Source organism: Triturus cristatus, chromosome 2_1 (assembly GCF_964204655.1).
Source record: "Triturus cristatus chromosome 2_1, aTriCri1.1, whole genome shotgun sequence".
NCBI lineage: Eukaryota > Metazoa > Chordata > Amphibia > Caudata > Salamandridae > Triturus > Triturus cristatus.
Genome location: NC_140581.1, coordinates 952385044 through 952403007, shown reverse-complemented (window position 1 = coordinate 952403007; position 17964 = coordinate 952385044).

Below are 17964 nucleotides of genomic sequence, written 5' to 3'. Positions count from 1 at the left end.
CCAGCAGTGGCAGAATTATTTCTTATGGTGCCCTGATATTCTGATATTTTGATTGTTCTACCATCAATATTGTAATCAGCCCACAAATATGGGATTTATTACATGAAAACTCATCAAAAACGATTCTGTGCCAGCCCTGATTGTGTCTAAATATGCTCCATCCAGTTTTTGTTCATAAATGTACTTTATCCAAAACTAAACAGTGGAAATCTTCTGAGATTTATATTCATTGCTTTTCAGAAGCAGTGAACAGAGTGGTAATGCTATAGAACGAATTGCATTTTCTATTGATTTGCAAACATACTATATAGTAGGTCTTTCTAAACCGAGTAAGTTTTTGAAAAGGTTTAGTGTATGGCCATTGTGTGATCTTTGTGTATGCAGTGGGCCTCGAGATGAATCCATTCACATGGAAAGCAAGCTCTGTCTGCTGTTTGGGTGACATCATGTTCAATGACACAGAAGAACAATTTGCCATGATCAGAGTGATGGTCTGCATTATTTACCAGTGGAATGACAAGTGCTCACAAGGGAGCTCGAAAGTGACGCTCCACATCAGTCCAAGCAGTCATGTTTTTTTGTTTACTCAGTCCCTAAATTTTGATCTTTTCGCAGTGTGTCTATGCTTTTTGACAAGCATAAAAATCACCCTGGCCATGCAAAAAAGTGTTTAGTTTTCTTTTTCGATTACTCTTTATTTATCAGGGACTTGCAGGGCGACTACAATTAGAGACCTTAAGTACATATGACCTTAAATAAAGAGGAGTGAAAATGTATACACCGCTGAAAAGGAGTGGTATTGCAATTTCCTCTAGACGTACAATATTAACTAAATAATTATTCAGCAGAAAGGTGCCACTGTCATGCTGTGGCAAGGTGATGGTAATTACCCTGGTAGAGAATGCTCTGGCGGAAAGTACATTTAAGTGGAAATGACAGTATTACTATTTTGGAGGGATCGCATACCATCGCCCTTTTTTGAATCAGGCCCAGAGATTCATGAAATTAAAAGGTGTAAAAGAGAATTAATTTAATGTTCAATCTTGCCAGTCTAACATGTTAGGAATAAAGGATACATAAATAAATACATTCTGAGAGTGCACAGCAAGAATTAAATCTAGAATTGTGGCTGAGTTAATATAACTACGTGTAGCTCTTCATATTAAAAGAACAGAGGCAACCACAACAACATGTGTTCCATTAAAGCTGCTAAAAAGTGTTTTTCCTTTTTCTATCTCCTTGGCTTTAATTTGCATTTTCATTTGTCAACTAATAAGTTTATGCTCAAAAACCTTGTCATAAGAATATAAAATTAGTCACAGCTTTAAAATTGTGATTAAATGTTTAGAAAGGTTGCTTGAAGCAAGAGGGCGGCCATTTTTGTCTGCAATAACATTGCCCAAAGACTGTAAATTAAGGGTTGGTTTTCACCGCCAGTGAAACAATTTTAATTAAAGAATTCAAATTGGATTACCCACATTGAACAAAGCTACAGAAAAACTATACATCACAAAACTGTCATCGTTTTATTTTTAAGTCCAAATTCCCTTTTATCAGTGATCAATAGCTTTTTCGAATGACGAGAAGCACCCCTGGAGTACGGAGGGTTTGAAATTCTCTTAGCCCTAGATTTAATTAGGGGTAAGCAGATGGTCACCAGTACTTAATTTGAGCCGGTGGTTGCAAAGAGGGCCACCAACACTGGTATTATTTTTGCAGAGAGCAAGACGGAGAAAAACCCACAATGGGGAAAGAAGTAGGGAGAGAAACACGGAAAAAACACGGAGAAAGCATGGATTCCAAAGAGCCTGCAAGAGTGAGATAAAGAGGCAGGGAGTGTTTAATGGTGGATAGAGGAGGAATGAGGTGGAAACAAATCTAGGCAGCCTTGATATTTGTTGCCTGTGACATTTGCATTATCGGTTAATAATGTGTAAGTGGTGTGATTAAAACATTAGGACCGACTTATTCGTTTGCTGGACATAAGAGGAGGGGGCAGGCGGGGCTGGCACAGGTAAGAGTTGTCGGGCAGGGTGAGGGGCAAGTAAATAGGTGTCGGGATAGGTAAAATTAAATAAAAAATGAATAAAACCACTTACCTTGTGTTTGCTGCATCGAGTTGGCGATGCGGAGCGAGCAAGGGAAGTGTTTTTATTTTATTTTTTTATTTAAATTTGCCCATCCCATCATCTGACGACTCCCCCCCCACCACCACGTCCCACCGCCCCCGCCCCCCCCCCCATTTCTTACCTGTGCCGGCCGCGCCTGGGAGGGGGACAAATCAGGCCCTGTTATTGACTCTGGATGGGACCTCCCCATATTATTGGAAATTCCGAAATTGAGGGGCATATTTACAAGGCGGCGATAGAAAATTATCGCCGCTTTTGCGGTCGTTTTCATCCGAAACGCGGTGATAATTTTATCGCCTAATTAGCAAGGTCACGCAAACGCGTGAAACCTTGCATTAGCGCACTAATTCTTAATGCCCAGCTTTGCATCTCTAATGAGATGCAAAGTGGGCGTTCCTGACCTGACATGACAGGAGAAATGTCGCTAAGCGACATTTCGCCTATCATCAAGCCCCACGCTATGAAGCATAGCGGCAAGAAAAGTAGCGATAACCCCTGTTATCGCTACTTTCCTTACGGCTGCTTCAGGACTGACTTAGCCATGATATCCTATGGAAGGTGGATATCATGGCTAAGTTTGTGGGGCCCTATCAACAAGCTAATGCCACATTTCGTGAGATTATCGCTGGGTTTCCAGCGATAATCTCACGTTAGGCAGTTAGCGCTAGGATTTTTATCGCTTTTGAGATAAGCGTTGCTAATAGCATGCTATCTCAGCGATAAAAATCCACGTTAGCCGGCGATAATTATCCTAGCGCTAAGTGCGCTTAGCGATAATTATCGCCAGTTGTTGCTGATATGCCCCTTAGTTTGGATTTACCAAGTCCTTTCCTGCAGGTTTTAGCATATTCCAGGGAAAGCTTGACTCACATTTAGCACCTGCTCTGGCTGCTTTGGAAAAACGTTTGGAAAAAATGTACAACTAGAATAGTGTAAAGAAACAGCACAGTTGAAGACATTCCAGAAAAGTATTAAGGACATTCTAAAATAGCATTGAAAAAGTTTCTTCTTCACTTAAACTCTGAATTGTATTCAAAACCAGAACACAAGTCAGCTGTGACTGATTCTTTCACCAGATGAGGCACCGTAGATGTGGTGTGTGCTCTGACTGCAGCTAAATTACTTCTCAAGACAATTTCTCACATGCTGGAGTGGTAGGAAAACAGCTACAGGACTCAGCAACATTAAACTAAGATGCACTGCACAATGGCCAGGGTTCCAGAGTTAAACCTCCTGGTGGATAATTAAAATACTGCACGGTGGACGATTTTGGATACAATGACAACAAACCAAGAGGAAGGAATCTAAAGTGGCCTTTATTATTCAACGAGGCAGGAATAATTCTAAAATGTAAAACAATTTGAAAAACGCTAGAGCATACCGGGTGAACTCTCAAAAAAGTGTTTGGAGAGTTTTGCTATCTGACAACATACTGGAATTACAGTGGGACAACCGCTATTTAAGGATAACAAAACACCTGGCAGTACAATCATACCATACAGGAAAGATACCTGTATGATTGTAAAAGCAGCACAGGTTGTAATGTGTGGATAGGCTGTTCTCCCTGAGTAGACCAACAGCAACTACGAGCCTTTTGGTCAATAAACTACGTACACGGAGGAGTAGATAAAATCAAATACCCTGGTATGTAAATCAACAATCTTAAAGCTCTGGCATACATTCTTACAGATAGAAATATTCCAGTTCAGTTTTAATCCAAGATTGTGCTGCCTGCCAAACCAGTTGTAAGGTTGAGCCATGCTGGCGCTGGGAGGTTTCTAGTGCAATGCTGGCACTTGCACCACAGTCCTATAGACAGAGTTCCCATGGTAACACAGACACCGCAGTGCTGCCCAAGCACTCTAGTGGGAGAAACCACATGTAATACAATATAAGAGACAAGGGAGCAGATTTACTAACATTTGGCGTAACACAGCAAGACAACTTGCAGCGCTGTCTCTAATGGAGCGGGCAGGAATGCTCCATATTGACTTACATACGGCGCATTCTTGCACGATTTCTGCACTGGTGCACATTGCAGCCTAGTGCCAACCCTGGCACACTGTTGCCATGGTGCAAGGATAGCTGCATTACAGGTGTGATTGTTTTCCTTCAGTAAGGGGCATCATCCTGCGCAAAAACAATCTTAGAAGCATTTTCCTCTTTCTCCGTGTGCTGCAGAATACAGAGAATGCAGTAAGAGATAAAAACAAGGAGAAATAAACCTATTTCTCCTTGTTACACCTCACATGGGAAGGCAGAACATTTTGACGTATTCCCAGGTTTAGTAGTGTTAGTGAATCTGGATATGTGCATAAAACGATGGGGGGATGCGTGGGAACAACCACGCACCACCCAAGGTACGCCTTCCCAGCACATAACGCAAAGGTGTGACTTGTGCTGCCTTGCGTTACTCCATATTTACTGTGCCACGCAGAGTCAAAAAAGTGGCTCTGCATGGCATAGTAAATCTGAATTAATGGGTTGTGTTGCCTTGCATGACACAATAGTGACACAAGTCCTTGGTAAATCTGGGACAGAGTTTTCATGGTAACACAGACAGCACTGTGGTGGGCACAAACCCAAATGGGTGACATGACCTGCAGAGTAAAGTGAGGGGCACAACTAACATGTTGCATCATCGCATTTCACACATTGAAGCGTGGGCACAACGAGCACCACCATTTTTCTGTGCGGCATGAGAAGAAAATGGCAGGAATGCACTGTATTTAAAAGAATACTACATATTCCTGTCCTTGTCCCTGCGCTGGTGCCATTTTGTCATCTTTGCTCCAACACAGGTACCCTTGCACTATAGTGCAAAGGTGCCAGCATTGCAGATAGGATTGTTTCTGTGCAGGAAGAAAAACCTTAGTGCACAAAAACAATTCTGGGAGGCAAATTCCTCTTTCTATGTGGGCTGTAGAATGCAGCACAGATAGAAAGAGGAAGTAACAAAGAGAAATAAAGATATTTCTCTTGTTATGCCTCAGCTGGGAAGGAGTAAGATTTTGGTGCAAATTCTTGTAAATCTGAGAATGTGTCAAAATCCATGGGAGTTGCATGGGAACACCCAAGCAACACCCATGGAATGCATACCAATGGAAGAGTAGCGCAACTACTCCAGATTTATAAAGCCACTCAGAGCCATGCAAGGTTTCTTCATAAATCTCAATGCATAAATGTGTTGTGGTTCAAACCCGGTGCAAGCCTCGTGTAAATATGCCCCAACATTTGCAAATGCTGTTTGATAAGGACAACACATTTGGACACACACTGGCAGTATATTAACAGAGGGGACTTGTACCATAAAACAGTAACAGTTACAAATACCTTTCAAAATGACCAGGAATGTGGACATAAGGAAAAAAGCAGGTAAGGGGGTCATTTAGAGATCGACGGATGCAACAAATATGAACATATGGAGCTATAGATACTCAAAATTATCACCAGGGTCATTTCAGAGGCTGAATCAATGGAAGTGGGTGTAATACTTCAGGGAGTTTATATCAGGAAGAGTTCTTCATTTCTTTCAAAAATGCACTGAAAAGTTTCAGAGTCAGGCCTGGGCAATTCATATAGTATGCTAGGTTGTCTAGGGAAGCGAGCAAATTCTGGACAAAATTACCTGTGACCCCCCACCCCCCAAAAACAGACACACAAGCTGGCCACAATGCAAGAATTCAGGCTGGGACATGAATTAACATTGAAACCAGATAAAGGAGTGGTAACATCCGTAAGGCTACAATGGGTGACTTGCTACTTGGGACAACCTCCACCCAGAGTGCTACACTGGTCATTCCTGGGGACTGACCACCAGTGGGGGAGCTGTTGAATCTTTGTGCATGTGGGGTCGCTCTTTGACTGTCCATACCTGTACCACTCAAAGCATTTAGGGGTGAAGTGACCTGAGGGTTTGTTCTTATGGAACCCTCCCTTCTTCTATTCAGGAATTTTCTGGGAATCCTTTGACTGAGAACTGTTTTGATGGCCTTTGGAGAACTCAAATGTTTTATCCTTGCTTGCCCCTATACCTTCTGGTGAGGACCCTGCCCACCCATTTTGCCATCCCCCTAGGTGCCTTCCTGGACACTCTGGTGCTGACCCAGAGGCTCGCTTCCGGGGTGAAGTATGTTTGCTGTCGATTAAGTGTTGGCAAAGCTCTATAGAGCAAATATTGAGCATGTATTCTCTCATAATCAGATCATACAGCCCCCTCATATCTACCCACTTGACTGCCCCTCACCTACCCACGTAGTGCCTTCCTGGATTAATCAGGGAAATCTATCCAAGACTGGCTTGCAGCTTTTGACTGTTTCTATACCTTATGAGGTACTTCTTTGTGATGAGCCCAAACTTGTTGACAAGAATGGCTTTCATGGGGGCATATCTCCTCTGATCCTCTACCTATAGTGTCAGCAGGGTATCCCTCCCATCTATGAGAATGTGTTTCCAGAGATTCCCCCCCTCTCCTATCTTCAGTTAAGCCCTTGGTAACTATGACACAGAGCAGACATGCTTAACCTAGAGAAAATGTGTAAAGTATTTAGAAGTACCAAAACAGTTCAAAAGTCAAAAACACAGAAATCTCTGAATTATTAATATAGACAAAAGTTTAGTTTACAAAATAACACACAAATTACCACAATCAAATAAGGGAAATAGGAGATGTGAATTTTTAAACATTTATATGAGAAAATGTGCCAGTAAAAAGTAAAGCATCAATCAGTAATCACTGTTCATGTTTTGGTGGGGAAGACTCAGAGCAGAAAAAGTTCACAGTTTGCACCCATAAAAGTCCTATTATTGGTCAGATACTTTGATGCCTACGCAGGTCAAGATTTCTATGAATGGTCTTAGGTCATTATTATGACTTTGGCAGTATGTCAGTGGCCACCACACAAGAGCACCACTGCCACACAGCCTATGCCATAGTGAGACCAGCTTCCAGATTGCGACTGGAATCCAGGTCGGACAGTCCTGCATTGGCTGGCCCATAACGATGCAGTGCTAAGGCTCATACGTGAGCCTTAGGAAAAAGCACCGCAATGGTAATGCCATTGCACGTTCCTGCAGGGCATGTATTATAAAGTCCACGGCCGGCAGGAACTGAGAGTGTATGCAGACAGGGGGGCACACCATGTTGCACTTTGTTTGTTAACATTTTATGCTTGAGTTTAGTTTGGATAGTTTGTGTTTCAGATGTGTTAGGGAATGTTCTACTTTTAGTTATTTGAAGCTTTCTTCTTTTTTTTTATCAGTGATGTCATTTGAGATGTCATCAGTGATGGCATCAGTGATGTCACTGACCATGTCATGAGTGATGTAATGTTTGAGGTAATAATCACTGCATTGCGGTGCGCGAGTTATAGTTAGCTCAGCTAACTATAACTGCTGAATTTCTTTGGTTTTGTACGAGTGAAATGTCAGCCTAACTAAAACCTTCTTGTAACCTTTGGTTTTTACAGTGAATTTCTAAGGTTTTTTTAATTCTATTTCTTAACTACAACGTCCCTGTAACCGTTGTTTTTTTCAGTGAATTTCTTTGGTTTTTAAAAATCTATTTCTTAAATATAATGTCATTGTAACCTTTTTTTTCAGTGAATTTCGAAGATTTTTTGAATTCCATTTCATAAAGTTAACATCCTTGTATTTCTTTTTGATAAAACAGATATTGAATAGTACATATGCATGGTGCATCACTTAGTGTTGTATTTGTCATCTATTCATTTAAATAGTATCTTATTTCAAGATATTTTTGGTTTTTGCAATGATGTCGCGATTGCCGAGGACACACAGTGAATACTGCTTGTTTTTGAAAAAGGTTAAAACTCATATATAGACAGGTTTTACATAAAGTTTAAGTCTAGCTGTTTAGTAAGATATTGATTTAACTTTCCCCTTTGTATACATTTGTCAAAAAAAGTGCCTCCCAAATACAAGTGCAAAACACGTATATAGACATATTTAGAAAAACTATGACTGTACCTGTTTAGTAACATATCGGTTTAATTTACATGAGTGTCAGATTGGGTGTCTGAGAGGGTGAATGAGTGGGTGCATGACTGTCTGAGTGGGTCTGTGAGTGAGTGCATGAGTCTCTCCATGGGTCAAAGACTGGGGCATGTGTGACTGAGTGTTTCTGTGAATGGGTGCATGAGTCTCTGAGTGGGACTGTGAGTGGGTATGTCAGTGACTCTATGGGTGTGTGAGTCTCTGAGTCAGTCTGTGAGTGCATGTATGGGTGTCTGAGTGGATCTGTGAGTGGGTGTATGAGTGTCTCAATGGGCCTGTGAGTGAGAGCATAGGTTTGTGAGTGGGTGAGTGGATGGGTAGGGGCATGAGTGTCTGAGTGGATCTGTGATGGGGAGGGCAAGTATCTGGATGGGTCTGTGAGTGGATGTGGGATCATGGGTGAATGAGTGGATGCATGTATATCTAAGTGAGTCAGTGAGCTGGTGTGTGAGTCTCTGAGTGTACGAGTGAGTGACTGAGTGCGGAAGTCTCTAAAAGGGTCTGTGAATGAGTGTGTGAGTAACTGTAAGGGTGTGTGAGTGGGTACATGATTGTCTGAGTGGATCTATGAGCAGGTGTATGATTGTCTCAGTGGGTCAGTCAGTAGGTGTCTGAGTGTCTCAGTGAGTCTGCATATATGCATGAGTGTGTGAGTGGGTCTGTAAGTGGAAGCATGAGTCTCTGAGTGGGTCTGTACATGGGTGTCTCTCTGAGTGAGTCTTTAAGTTGGTGCATAAGTATCTGAGTGGGTTTGTGAGTGGATGCATGAGTGCGCAGGTGGGTTTGTGAGTCAGTGTAAGAGTCTCTAAGCGGGTATAAGCCTGTGCGCATAAGCCTATGAGTGGGTCTCTAAGTAGGTGCGTAAATCTCTCAGAGGGTCTGTACATAGGTGCATCACTCTCCGAGTGAGTCTTTAAGTGGCTGCATAAGTACCTGAATTGGTGTGTGAGTGGGTGCATAAGTATCTGACTAGGTATGTGACAAGATGTATAAGTGTGTCAGTGGGTATGTGAATGGATGTATAAGTGTCTGAGTGAGTTTGTGAGTGCATACATGAGTCTGTGACATCAACCAGTGAGTGTGTACAAATATATATATAATTTTTTTATATTTATACCAATTTTCACGATGACTTCGCAATACTCATGACGTCCCCGCAATGGTACATGAGGTTCATGCTGGTGATCGCAGCATCATCACAAATATCGAGCGTGTTTAAAAATAAAACAATTTTAGACACATAGCTTGTGTCACTAACAGTCCCAGCTCTCAAACATGGGGTCAGAGTACCTCCACCCTGACCCCTCATGTTAGCTTTTACAGAACTTTTCAGCCCGGGAACCGTTACCGATCAATAAAATGGCTCTGCAACTTTCTGCCCAGCAAATCACAGCATTCCTGTTGGCATGCGCATTCACGATGTACCACGATGTTGATGCGAAATATCCAGAACCACCGTGAAATAGCCGCGAAATATCTGCGACCAGAGATGTCACTATATTGTTCAGTTTTAACTTCTCAAAAACTACTGAACAGATTTGCGCCAAATAACAAACAGCTCAATCTGTGTAACAGCGTCCAACTTTCTGCCAAATTTGTTATAATTCTGTCCAGCGGTTCAGGCTGTAGGTTTGACAATGCGTTCCTGTGAGAATTAATATTTCAAACACACCCTTATTTCATGCCCCTATTTCTTGGTCCCCACTGCATGGATCACCCTCAAGCTATCCATGACACACAAAACCTACTTTGACACTTTGTTTTGGAAAATGACATGCAGATTGGTTAAACAAACCCAAAGTCATAGGCTAGTAGTCAGGCACTAACTGTTAAAGATGCAGGTCAGACACTGGTCTGGTGCCATGTGGATATGAAGCTAGTTATGAACTACATCATGGTTAGTAGCATGAGTTTAGTGAGAACTTTCCTTTCAAAAGCGCAAGGTCTGGATGTGGTCCTAAAAAGCTTTGGGGAGATTATGTCCCATGTGAAAAGCTTCCTGATCAGGCCCAAGGGTAGAGTTCCCTGCCAGGATAAGTCATGATTCGACAATGAGTGCCAAGTGATAATTTACGCAAAGCCATAAAGCAAATCCCTAAAAACTAGATTTTTATTGCAGCCCATAGGAAAGAATGTGCCCTGGCATTGGAAAAAAGAAAATTGGCAATCGAGGATGAAAAGTGGGAGGCAATAGTGTTAGACTGTTAGAACAAAGACTCAGTCACTGGATTATGCCATCAGTGATGTCATCAGTGGTGTCACTGACCTTGTCATGAGTGATGTAATATTTGACGTCATCAGCAGTGCATTGCGGGGGCTGGAGTTATATTTAGCTCAGCCTACTATAACGGCTGAATTTCTCTTGTTTTGTATGAGTAAAATGTCAGCATAACTATAACGTCTCTGAAACCTGTGTTTTTTTTCAGTGAATTTCTAAGGTTTTTTAAATGCTGATTCCTAACTATAAAGTCCCTAAAACCTATGTTTTTTTCAATTAATTTCTAAGGTTTTGTGGATCATTTTATTTATGAACGGATGTTTGTAACTATTTTTTAATTTGTGTCTATGTATTTCTATGATGTTTCAAAATAATTATAATTTGTTTTAAAAAATATATATAACATAGCTGATGAAAGATTTATAGTGTTATCAATTTTATTTAACATTGTTTTATTGTTTGCAATTTTGTACAGTATGATATTATATATTAAAAATCTTAATTCAAAAAGAAAACATTTAAAAAAATGTATAGCATATTTCTAAAGTATTTTTGCTCAAATAAACCTTGTATGATTGCTTTTAACCTCTTCAGCACGGCGCGGATTTCCGCGCCACGCTGAAGATTCCGTGCGCGGGCGGGGCCATGACGGAACGGTTCCGTCATGCGCACAGCGCAACCGACGTGCATGACGGAACCGTTCCGTCATGCGCGTCGAAGGGGTTAATAGTATGAAAGTTGTTTTGTTGTTTTCTTATGATAACTATCTTTTTTATATATATATTTTTAATTTACAAAAAAGGGTCGCGCACCGTACGCGACCCTACGTGATGGGTGCGCGGATCCATTATATGAATATTACTCTAAAAGCCACATTTAGAACTAATTAATATATGTTTTTGACGTAGAGGTTTATTACTGAGTACATCAAAATAGTAATAAAGGTGTTATAAGTTTGTTCTCAAATGTTTTTAACAGATTTTTGTGGACACAATGGTATTGTGTCTGGGATGCTGATCTATGCGGTGGGTGCGCGAATCCGTTACACGAATGTAACCCTAAAATAAATACTTACACTCAAATAATATATTTTGTAAAAAAAGAGGTTTATTAATCAAGCCTATCAGTTACTATTAGTTTTCTTGTACAATATTTTTAGGATGTTTAAAGCATATTTTGGTGTACGCAGTACCATTGCGCAGCGAACGCATACAGGTCGCAAATCCTGCCATAGGGGACGCGACTCCGGCGTAATTTCAAAACTGTGAAATATGAATGGTTCTAGTTTAAACATCTGTTTTGCATAAAGACTTTTCATTGAAATACTTTGAAACACAATATCCTGATAGTAATTTGCAGTTTTATATCACACTTAGTACATTTTTGGGTGCACGACGTATACGCTTAGGGTGTACGACCCTTACGTGACTCCATGTGACATAGAAAGAAAGCTTGTCATTGGTTGAACAGCTTTTCATTCTCTTGGTGGGTGGAACAAGACCTCTTACTGTCCTTTCTTTTTGGGTGTGTCTTGTTGAAGACTACCTATTTTGTAGGCTCTGGCAATTTTAATTTTTTGGTGGTGTTTTTCATTTTTTCTACTACAAAAATGGCATCAGCATTCCCTGAGGAGCAGGAGAAGGAGATGGAGAAGGTGGAGGAGCCAGTGAGGAAGAGAAAAGAAAGTAAAGTAAGGGCCCTCTTCACTGTGCCTGAAGGAGAAAAAAAGTAAATGTGCGAAAGGTGACATGTACTATCTGTCACAAAGTCTTATCAAGAAGCTCTGAGAAGAAGTACTCTTGTGGTACTTCTTCCTTGAGAAAACATCTCAACACCATACATCCTGTTCGCCTGGCATGAGAGGTGGAGTGATGAAGACCCGAAGAAGCAGTCAACGATGATGGAACACAACCATCAACATGTGCAGGGGTTGTTTTGACCACTCCACAACTCCTCATTGTTCAGGAGATGGCAGATTCTGCCACCCACTGCCAAAAATGCCTAACAACACTGTGTGTGGGAGAGCTGTCTATTGACACCATCAAGACGCTCATCAGAGCTCACAAATGTTAATTATTATTTTTTTTGCTTATGTTTCTAAGTTGAATAGAAACAGCAGAGTTGGACTCTTTTATGAAAAACACCCCAAACAAATTCACAAAATACAAAAAAATATATACATGTGTTCCAAACAAATGGTTCAAATGGGTTCCCCTACACTGGTAAAAAATTGAAAAACTTTATGTAATCAACGTGATTACCTATATGAAATTGTGTATGATTACATTTAGAATTGTGTATAAGTAGTTCTCAGTGAGTGGATGAGTGCATGGGTAGTGATTGAGGTAATGGATGAGTTCAACAGTTGTGCCTGAGTTATTGCATGAGTGCATGGATAGTGCCTGTGTGACTGCATGAGTGAAAAGGTACTGCCTGGGTGATTGCATGAGTGCAGGGGCACTGCCTGAGTTATTGCATGAGTGCATGAATAGTGCCTGGGTGAATGGATGAATGGAAATGGGTAGTTCCTGAGTCAATGGTTGAATTCAAGAATAGTGCTTGAGTGTTTTCATAAGTGCATGGGTAGTGCCTGAGTGATTGCATGAATGCATGGGTAGTATCTGGATGATTGGATGAGTGTATGGGTAGTGCCTGAGTGAAAGGTGAGTGCAAGTGTAATGTCTGGGTCATTGGATGAGTGCATGGGTAGTGCCTGAGAGAATGGATGAGTGCATAGGTGGTGTCTGAGTGAATGGTTGAGTGGATTAGCCCCTTTGTATGAGTGTATGGGTAGTGCTTGAGTGAATGGATGAGTCCATGGGTAGTGTCTGAGTGAATGGATTAGTCCAACTCTAGTGCCTGGAGAATGGATGAGTGATTGGTTAGTGCCTGAGTGAATGGTTGAGTGCAAGAGTAGTGCCTCATTAATTGCATGAGTGCATGTGTAGTCCCTGGGTTTTTACTCCATAGAAAGAACGTATCCCTATCTCAGTGAGCATTTTTACAAATCCAACCAGTATATGAATGACTATACATCTAAAAGCCAGAAAGTTATGACCTTTTCTGACACATCAGATTCAGAAGGAGAAAGTAGCTCCAATTATTATGAATCTGATGTAAGATACAATCCCTCTAATCAGAATACACGTAAACCTTTTTTAGGACAACGTGGAACCAACAGAGGACATCAGAGAGTGAGATTCCAGCCACAGTCCAGAGAGACTTACCAAAATTATCATCATCAACCAGACTCTCCACACTTTCTGGAGACTCGCACCAAACAGTATTGGAGATAAAAGATACTATCCCTATTTTTAACCTTTCGTCACATGTATTAGATACAGTCACTAGTACGCTTTTGTCAAAAGGATTATCCTTTGTTCCTCATACTTATGGTAATAAATTTGAACTGTACCAAGACATATTTTCCTTTTTTCGTAAGATTAGATTAAAAAAGTTTTTCAATGAAGATAGAAGTATGACATCTATATCTGACACCATGCAAGAATTATCATTACCTTCTACGTTCTTGCCATCTTTAGATCAAATTGGTGCAGAAGTTGCTATTTTCTAACATGTGGTTCTAAAACATTTAGACCAGGATACACGATTTATTCCAAAACCTTTGTACAATCTCAATAGAGAAGAATTTCAATCTCTACAAGCAATAGCCAAAAATAAAAATATTATAGTAAAGAGCTGTGACAAGGGAGGAGGAATTGTCATTACTGACACAGATAAATATAAACTGAAGATGCAAGCAATGCTTAATGACCAAACTTTTTATAACAAAATAACATCGAATCCCATGACTAAAGTAGCCCAGGAAATACTAACCTTTACTAATGCTGCTTTAGAAGCAGGTCATATTAGTAGGAAGGAATATGAATATCTCAACCATTCAGATAGGAAGACACCTTGCATTTATGGAGTTCCTAAAATGCATAAAAGTGTTGATGACCCTCCTTACAGACCGATAGTATCTACTATCGGTTCTGTAACAGAGCCAGTATCAACATTTTTAGACTGTAAAATAAGACCATTTATATTTGAGATTCCCTCCTTTATCCAGGACACACGAGACATTATTAATAAAGTTGAAAATCTTCAGTTTAATCCAGCCACCGACATCTTAGTGACTCTAGATGTAGAATCACTTTATAGTAATATACCTCAAAAGGAAGCATTAGAGTCAGTTTTATGGTTTATTGATGAATTTCAAATTCCTTGTTGCAAATCTTGTTTTGCGAAATGTCTCTCTACAGTTCTTACAGAAAATACTTTTGAATTTGACCAGCAACTATATCGCCAAACAAAAGGAGTTAGTATGGGAGCTTTAGTAGCTCCAACAATAGCCAATATTTATATGGCGTTGTTTGAGAAGAAATTCATTTACAATGAAGTCGCCCCTTTCTTCGAGTCTGTTTCCCATTGGTCCAGATATATTGATGACATCTTTTTTGTCTGGACCAATGGGGAGGATACTCTAAAGGAATTTTTAATATGGATAAATCTTGCAGATGTCAACATAAAATTTACAGCTCATACAAGTGTACAACAGGTTGAATTTCTAGATATTTTCATTAATCATAACTCTGGAATACTAGAAGTAGAGTTTTTTACCAAACCAACTGCTAGAAATACGCTCCTGCATTTTAAGAGCTACCATCTGTGGTCCCAAAAATATAGTATTCCTTTTTCACAATTTTTAAGGGTACGCCGCAACTGTACAAACTTGTCGGACTTTGATCAACAAGCTGAAAAAATGAAAGAAAAATTCTTACTACGTGGATATCCACGCAGATTAATAAGAGAATCGTATAAACGGGCACGTTATTATGATAGGGACCATCTTCTTACTAGTAACACACGCAGAAAGACAGATCAACTGGTCTGTGTGACCAGACATTCTACCCTAAATGCCACAGTGAAACAAATAATCAATGCTAATTGGCATATTTTAAATAGCCAGCCAGAAGCAGTGAACAAGATGGCTAAACCATTATTTGCTCACCGCAGGAATAAAAATTTGAAAGATATGTTAGTCCATTCGAGGTTCAAATCTGATGACGGTTTTATCCAAAAGATTATTAATGGTATTAACCCTGTCAAGGGTACAGTCAGATGTTCCACCTGCAAGTCATGTGACCAAGTTCTAAAAGGTGAAACCCTTATACATAATGGCTACACTATTCAAGCTCAGCAACTTTGGAATTACAAGACACAAAATGTTATTTACCTTATTCTGTGTCCCTGTAAATTAGGGTATGTTGGCGAGACATCTAGAGCGGTACATGCTCGAATGGCGGAACATCGTTCTGCCATTCGTATGGAAAAAATGTCCGCACCTTTGGTCAAACATTACCTTGATGCAGGACACAAGCCGGAGGATATTGGGCTATATGTGGGCTAAATAATGAATCACCTTGGGAGAACGCCATCTAACATGCCACTCGAGACCGATGTATATATTCCATACTATAGCTACATCCCAAAAGATATAAATGCATTTTTTCTGTTTTGACTTTCAATAACACAATAAAACAAAAAGAATCCAGGTCTAGAATAGTGATATAATAGGTTCTACCTTAACACATTCCTCTCTAGATATAAAGAGATACCCTTTATACAAATGTGTATAATGAAAAGATAAGAAACAATAAAGTTTCACTGGGACACAATTTTAAGAATAAAAAAAATGTTAGTCTTTGTTCTTCTTTATTTTTAAAAAAACAATTGCTCTTGTGATCGTAGCAACACGTGATGCTCTTTGCCTACGTTCTGTCGTCTCATGTGCAGTTGCATCATGACGCAATAGCACATGACCGCTTTACGTATGCAGATAACGATTTAAAAGCACACAGCTGTGCGAGATACAGTGTTAGTTTGCGGAAATCTCTCAAGCCCAGAAGAGGTGTACTTGTGAGGCGCTTCGTGCCCATACGAGGAACTTGAACCACTAGGTTAGTAAAATAGGAATTGCTATCCGTTAATATATCATTAATTTCGCATTTAATTAAGCTTGCTTTCGAACGTATTGACACTCTGAAACTCATTTATTGATATAAAATCTTATCAGTACTGAGTCTAGTAGCAATAAAGGTTCTAAAGTCTCTATATTCACATGATGTTTGCCACTATGGTTCATTTAAAATCTTTATCGGCAAAAAATAATCAGAACCGAGTCTGGTAGAGATAAAGGTGATTAAGTCTCTCTGCTCATAGGATGTCTGCCACTATGCTTCCTTAACATACGGTGATATTATAAGATATGTATAGATGGGAGAAATAATTTAAATAAATCCACCAGTAACAAAAGTTCTTAGCTACATAGGTTATATTTTTAGAAATTTGCGCAATGGAATTACTCATCTGAATTGACAGGTTATGTAATTCGTTTTTAAATTAATCGCAACCTATAAACTTTGAAATTTACATGTTGCCTTTTCTTTTGATAACTTATAGACCAATTGTGAAAAAGAATAAAACATTGGATCTCTTTTATAATCAACAAAAAGAAAAAGATACGTTTTCATCATATTCGCCAATATCACAGTTAGGTAGGTAATATCACGCCCCCCTCTTTTTTATTTGTATCATTGAACATTATAGGCACTAATTTAATAAAAACATTTTGATAGTGACTAACAACATATACTATATATATATATCGTTTCAGATAACATTGGGCTCTTTCTGCTGCCTCTCCATTTGATTTTTATATACATAAACCAAATACGACCAAGATGATTGGCAAGTAATTACGCCGTCATAAGGTACATACCAAAGAGGCCCCAATTGATTATAAGAGTTATATATATAAAAGAACATTTATTAATTTTTCGTTTTTTTCTTTATCTTTTAAACCTTTTCTTAGTTATCATATACACTTCTGCCAATAGAAGTTTTCTGAAAAAACTCGAGAATTTACTCTTCAGTTATCAGTAAGTTTTTTAAATCTGTTAGTTTTAATTCTTTAGGCCTTTTGTTCTTATCACTTTTTCTGATTAGGGTTTGTGGATATACATGTTTTTCATTAATTTTATTCTAAGGAAAACTTTATATCCGGGAATTTTCTTCTTGATTCTCTTTTTTCTCCTTTTCTTTCCCTTTTTTTCTTTCTTTCCTTCTCTCAATCTTTTTTCTGTTTTTTTCTCCTTCTTTTCTTCTTTCTTTATTTATGACATATAGACTGTTACCATTCAAAAATATATAAAGAGTTGATTACACACCTTTTCTATGGTTCAGGCTCACCGTAGAGGCTTTTTATCTATATAATTCTTTTTTTTTTTTTAATTCTTTCCCTCTATTATCTTTACACCTTAATAGAATACTATGATTGTCTGGAAGAGCTGACTCTAATTTAAAATATGTCAATGTAAATCAAGTATTGTAAACATAATCCCAGTGTACCTCTCAATTTCAGGAAAAAATTGTGTGGCTTTCCTGACGAAGGTGCCAGTGCGCCGAAACGCACGTCGAAGACAATCCACTGCCGCATTATATTTTAATGTACTGTTTGATTTTTTTGTCGTGTTATTGTTTCAGTAATTTAATTTGTGTGGTTGTTATACACAAACTTTATGGTGTATCAATGTAATA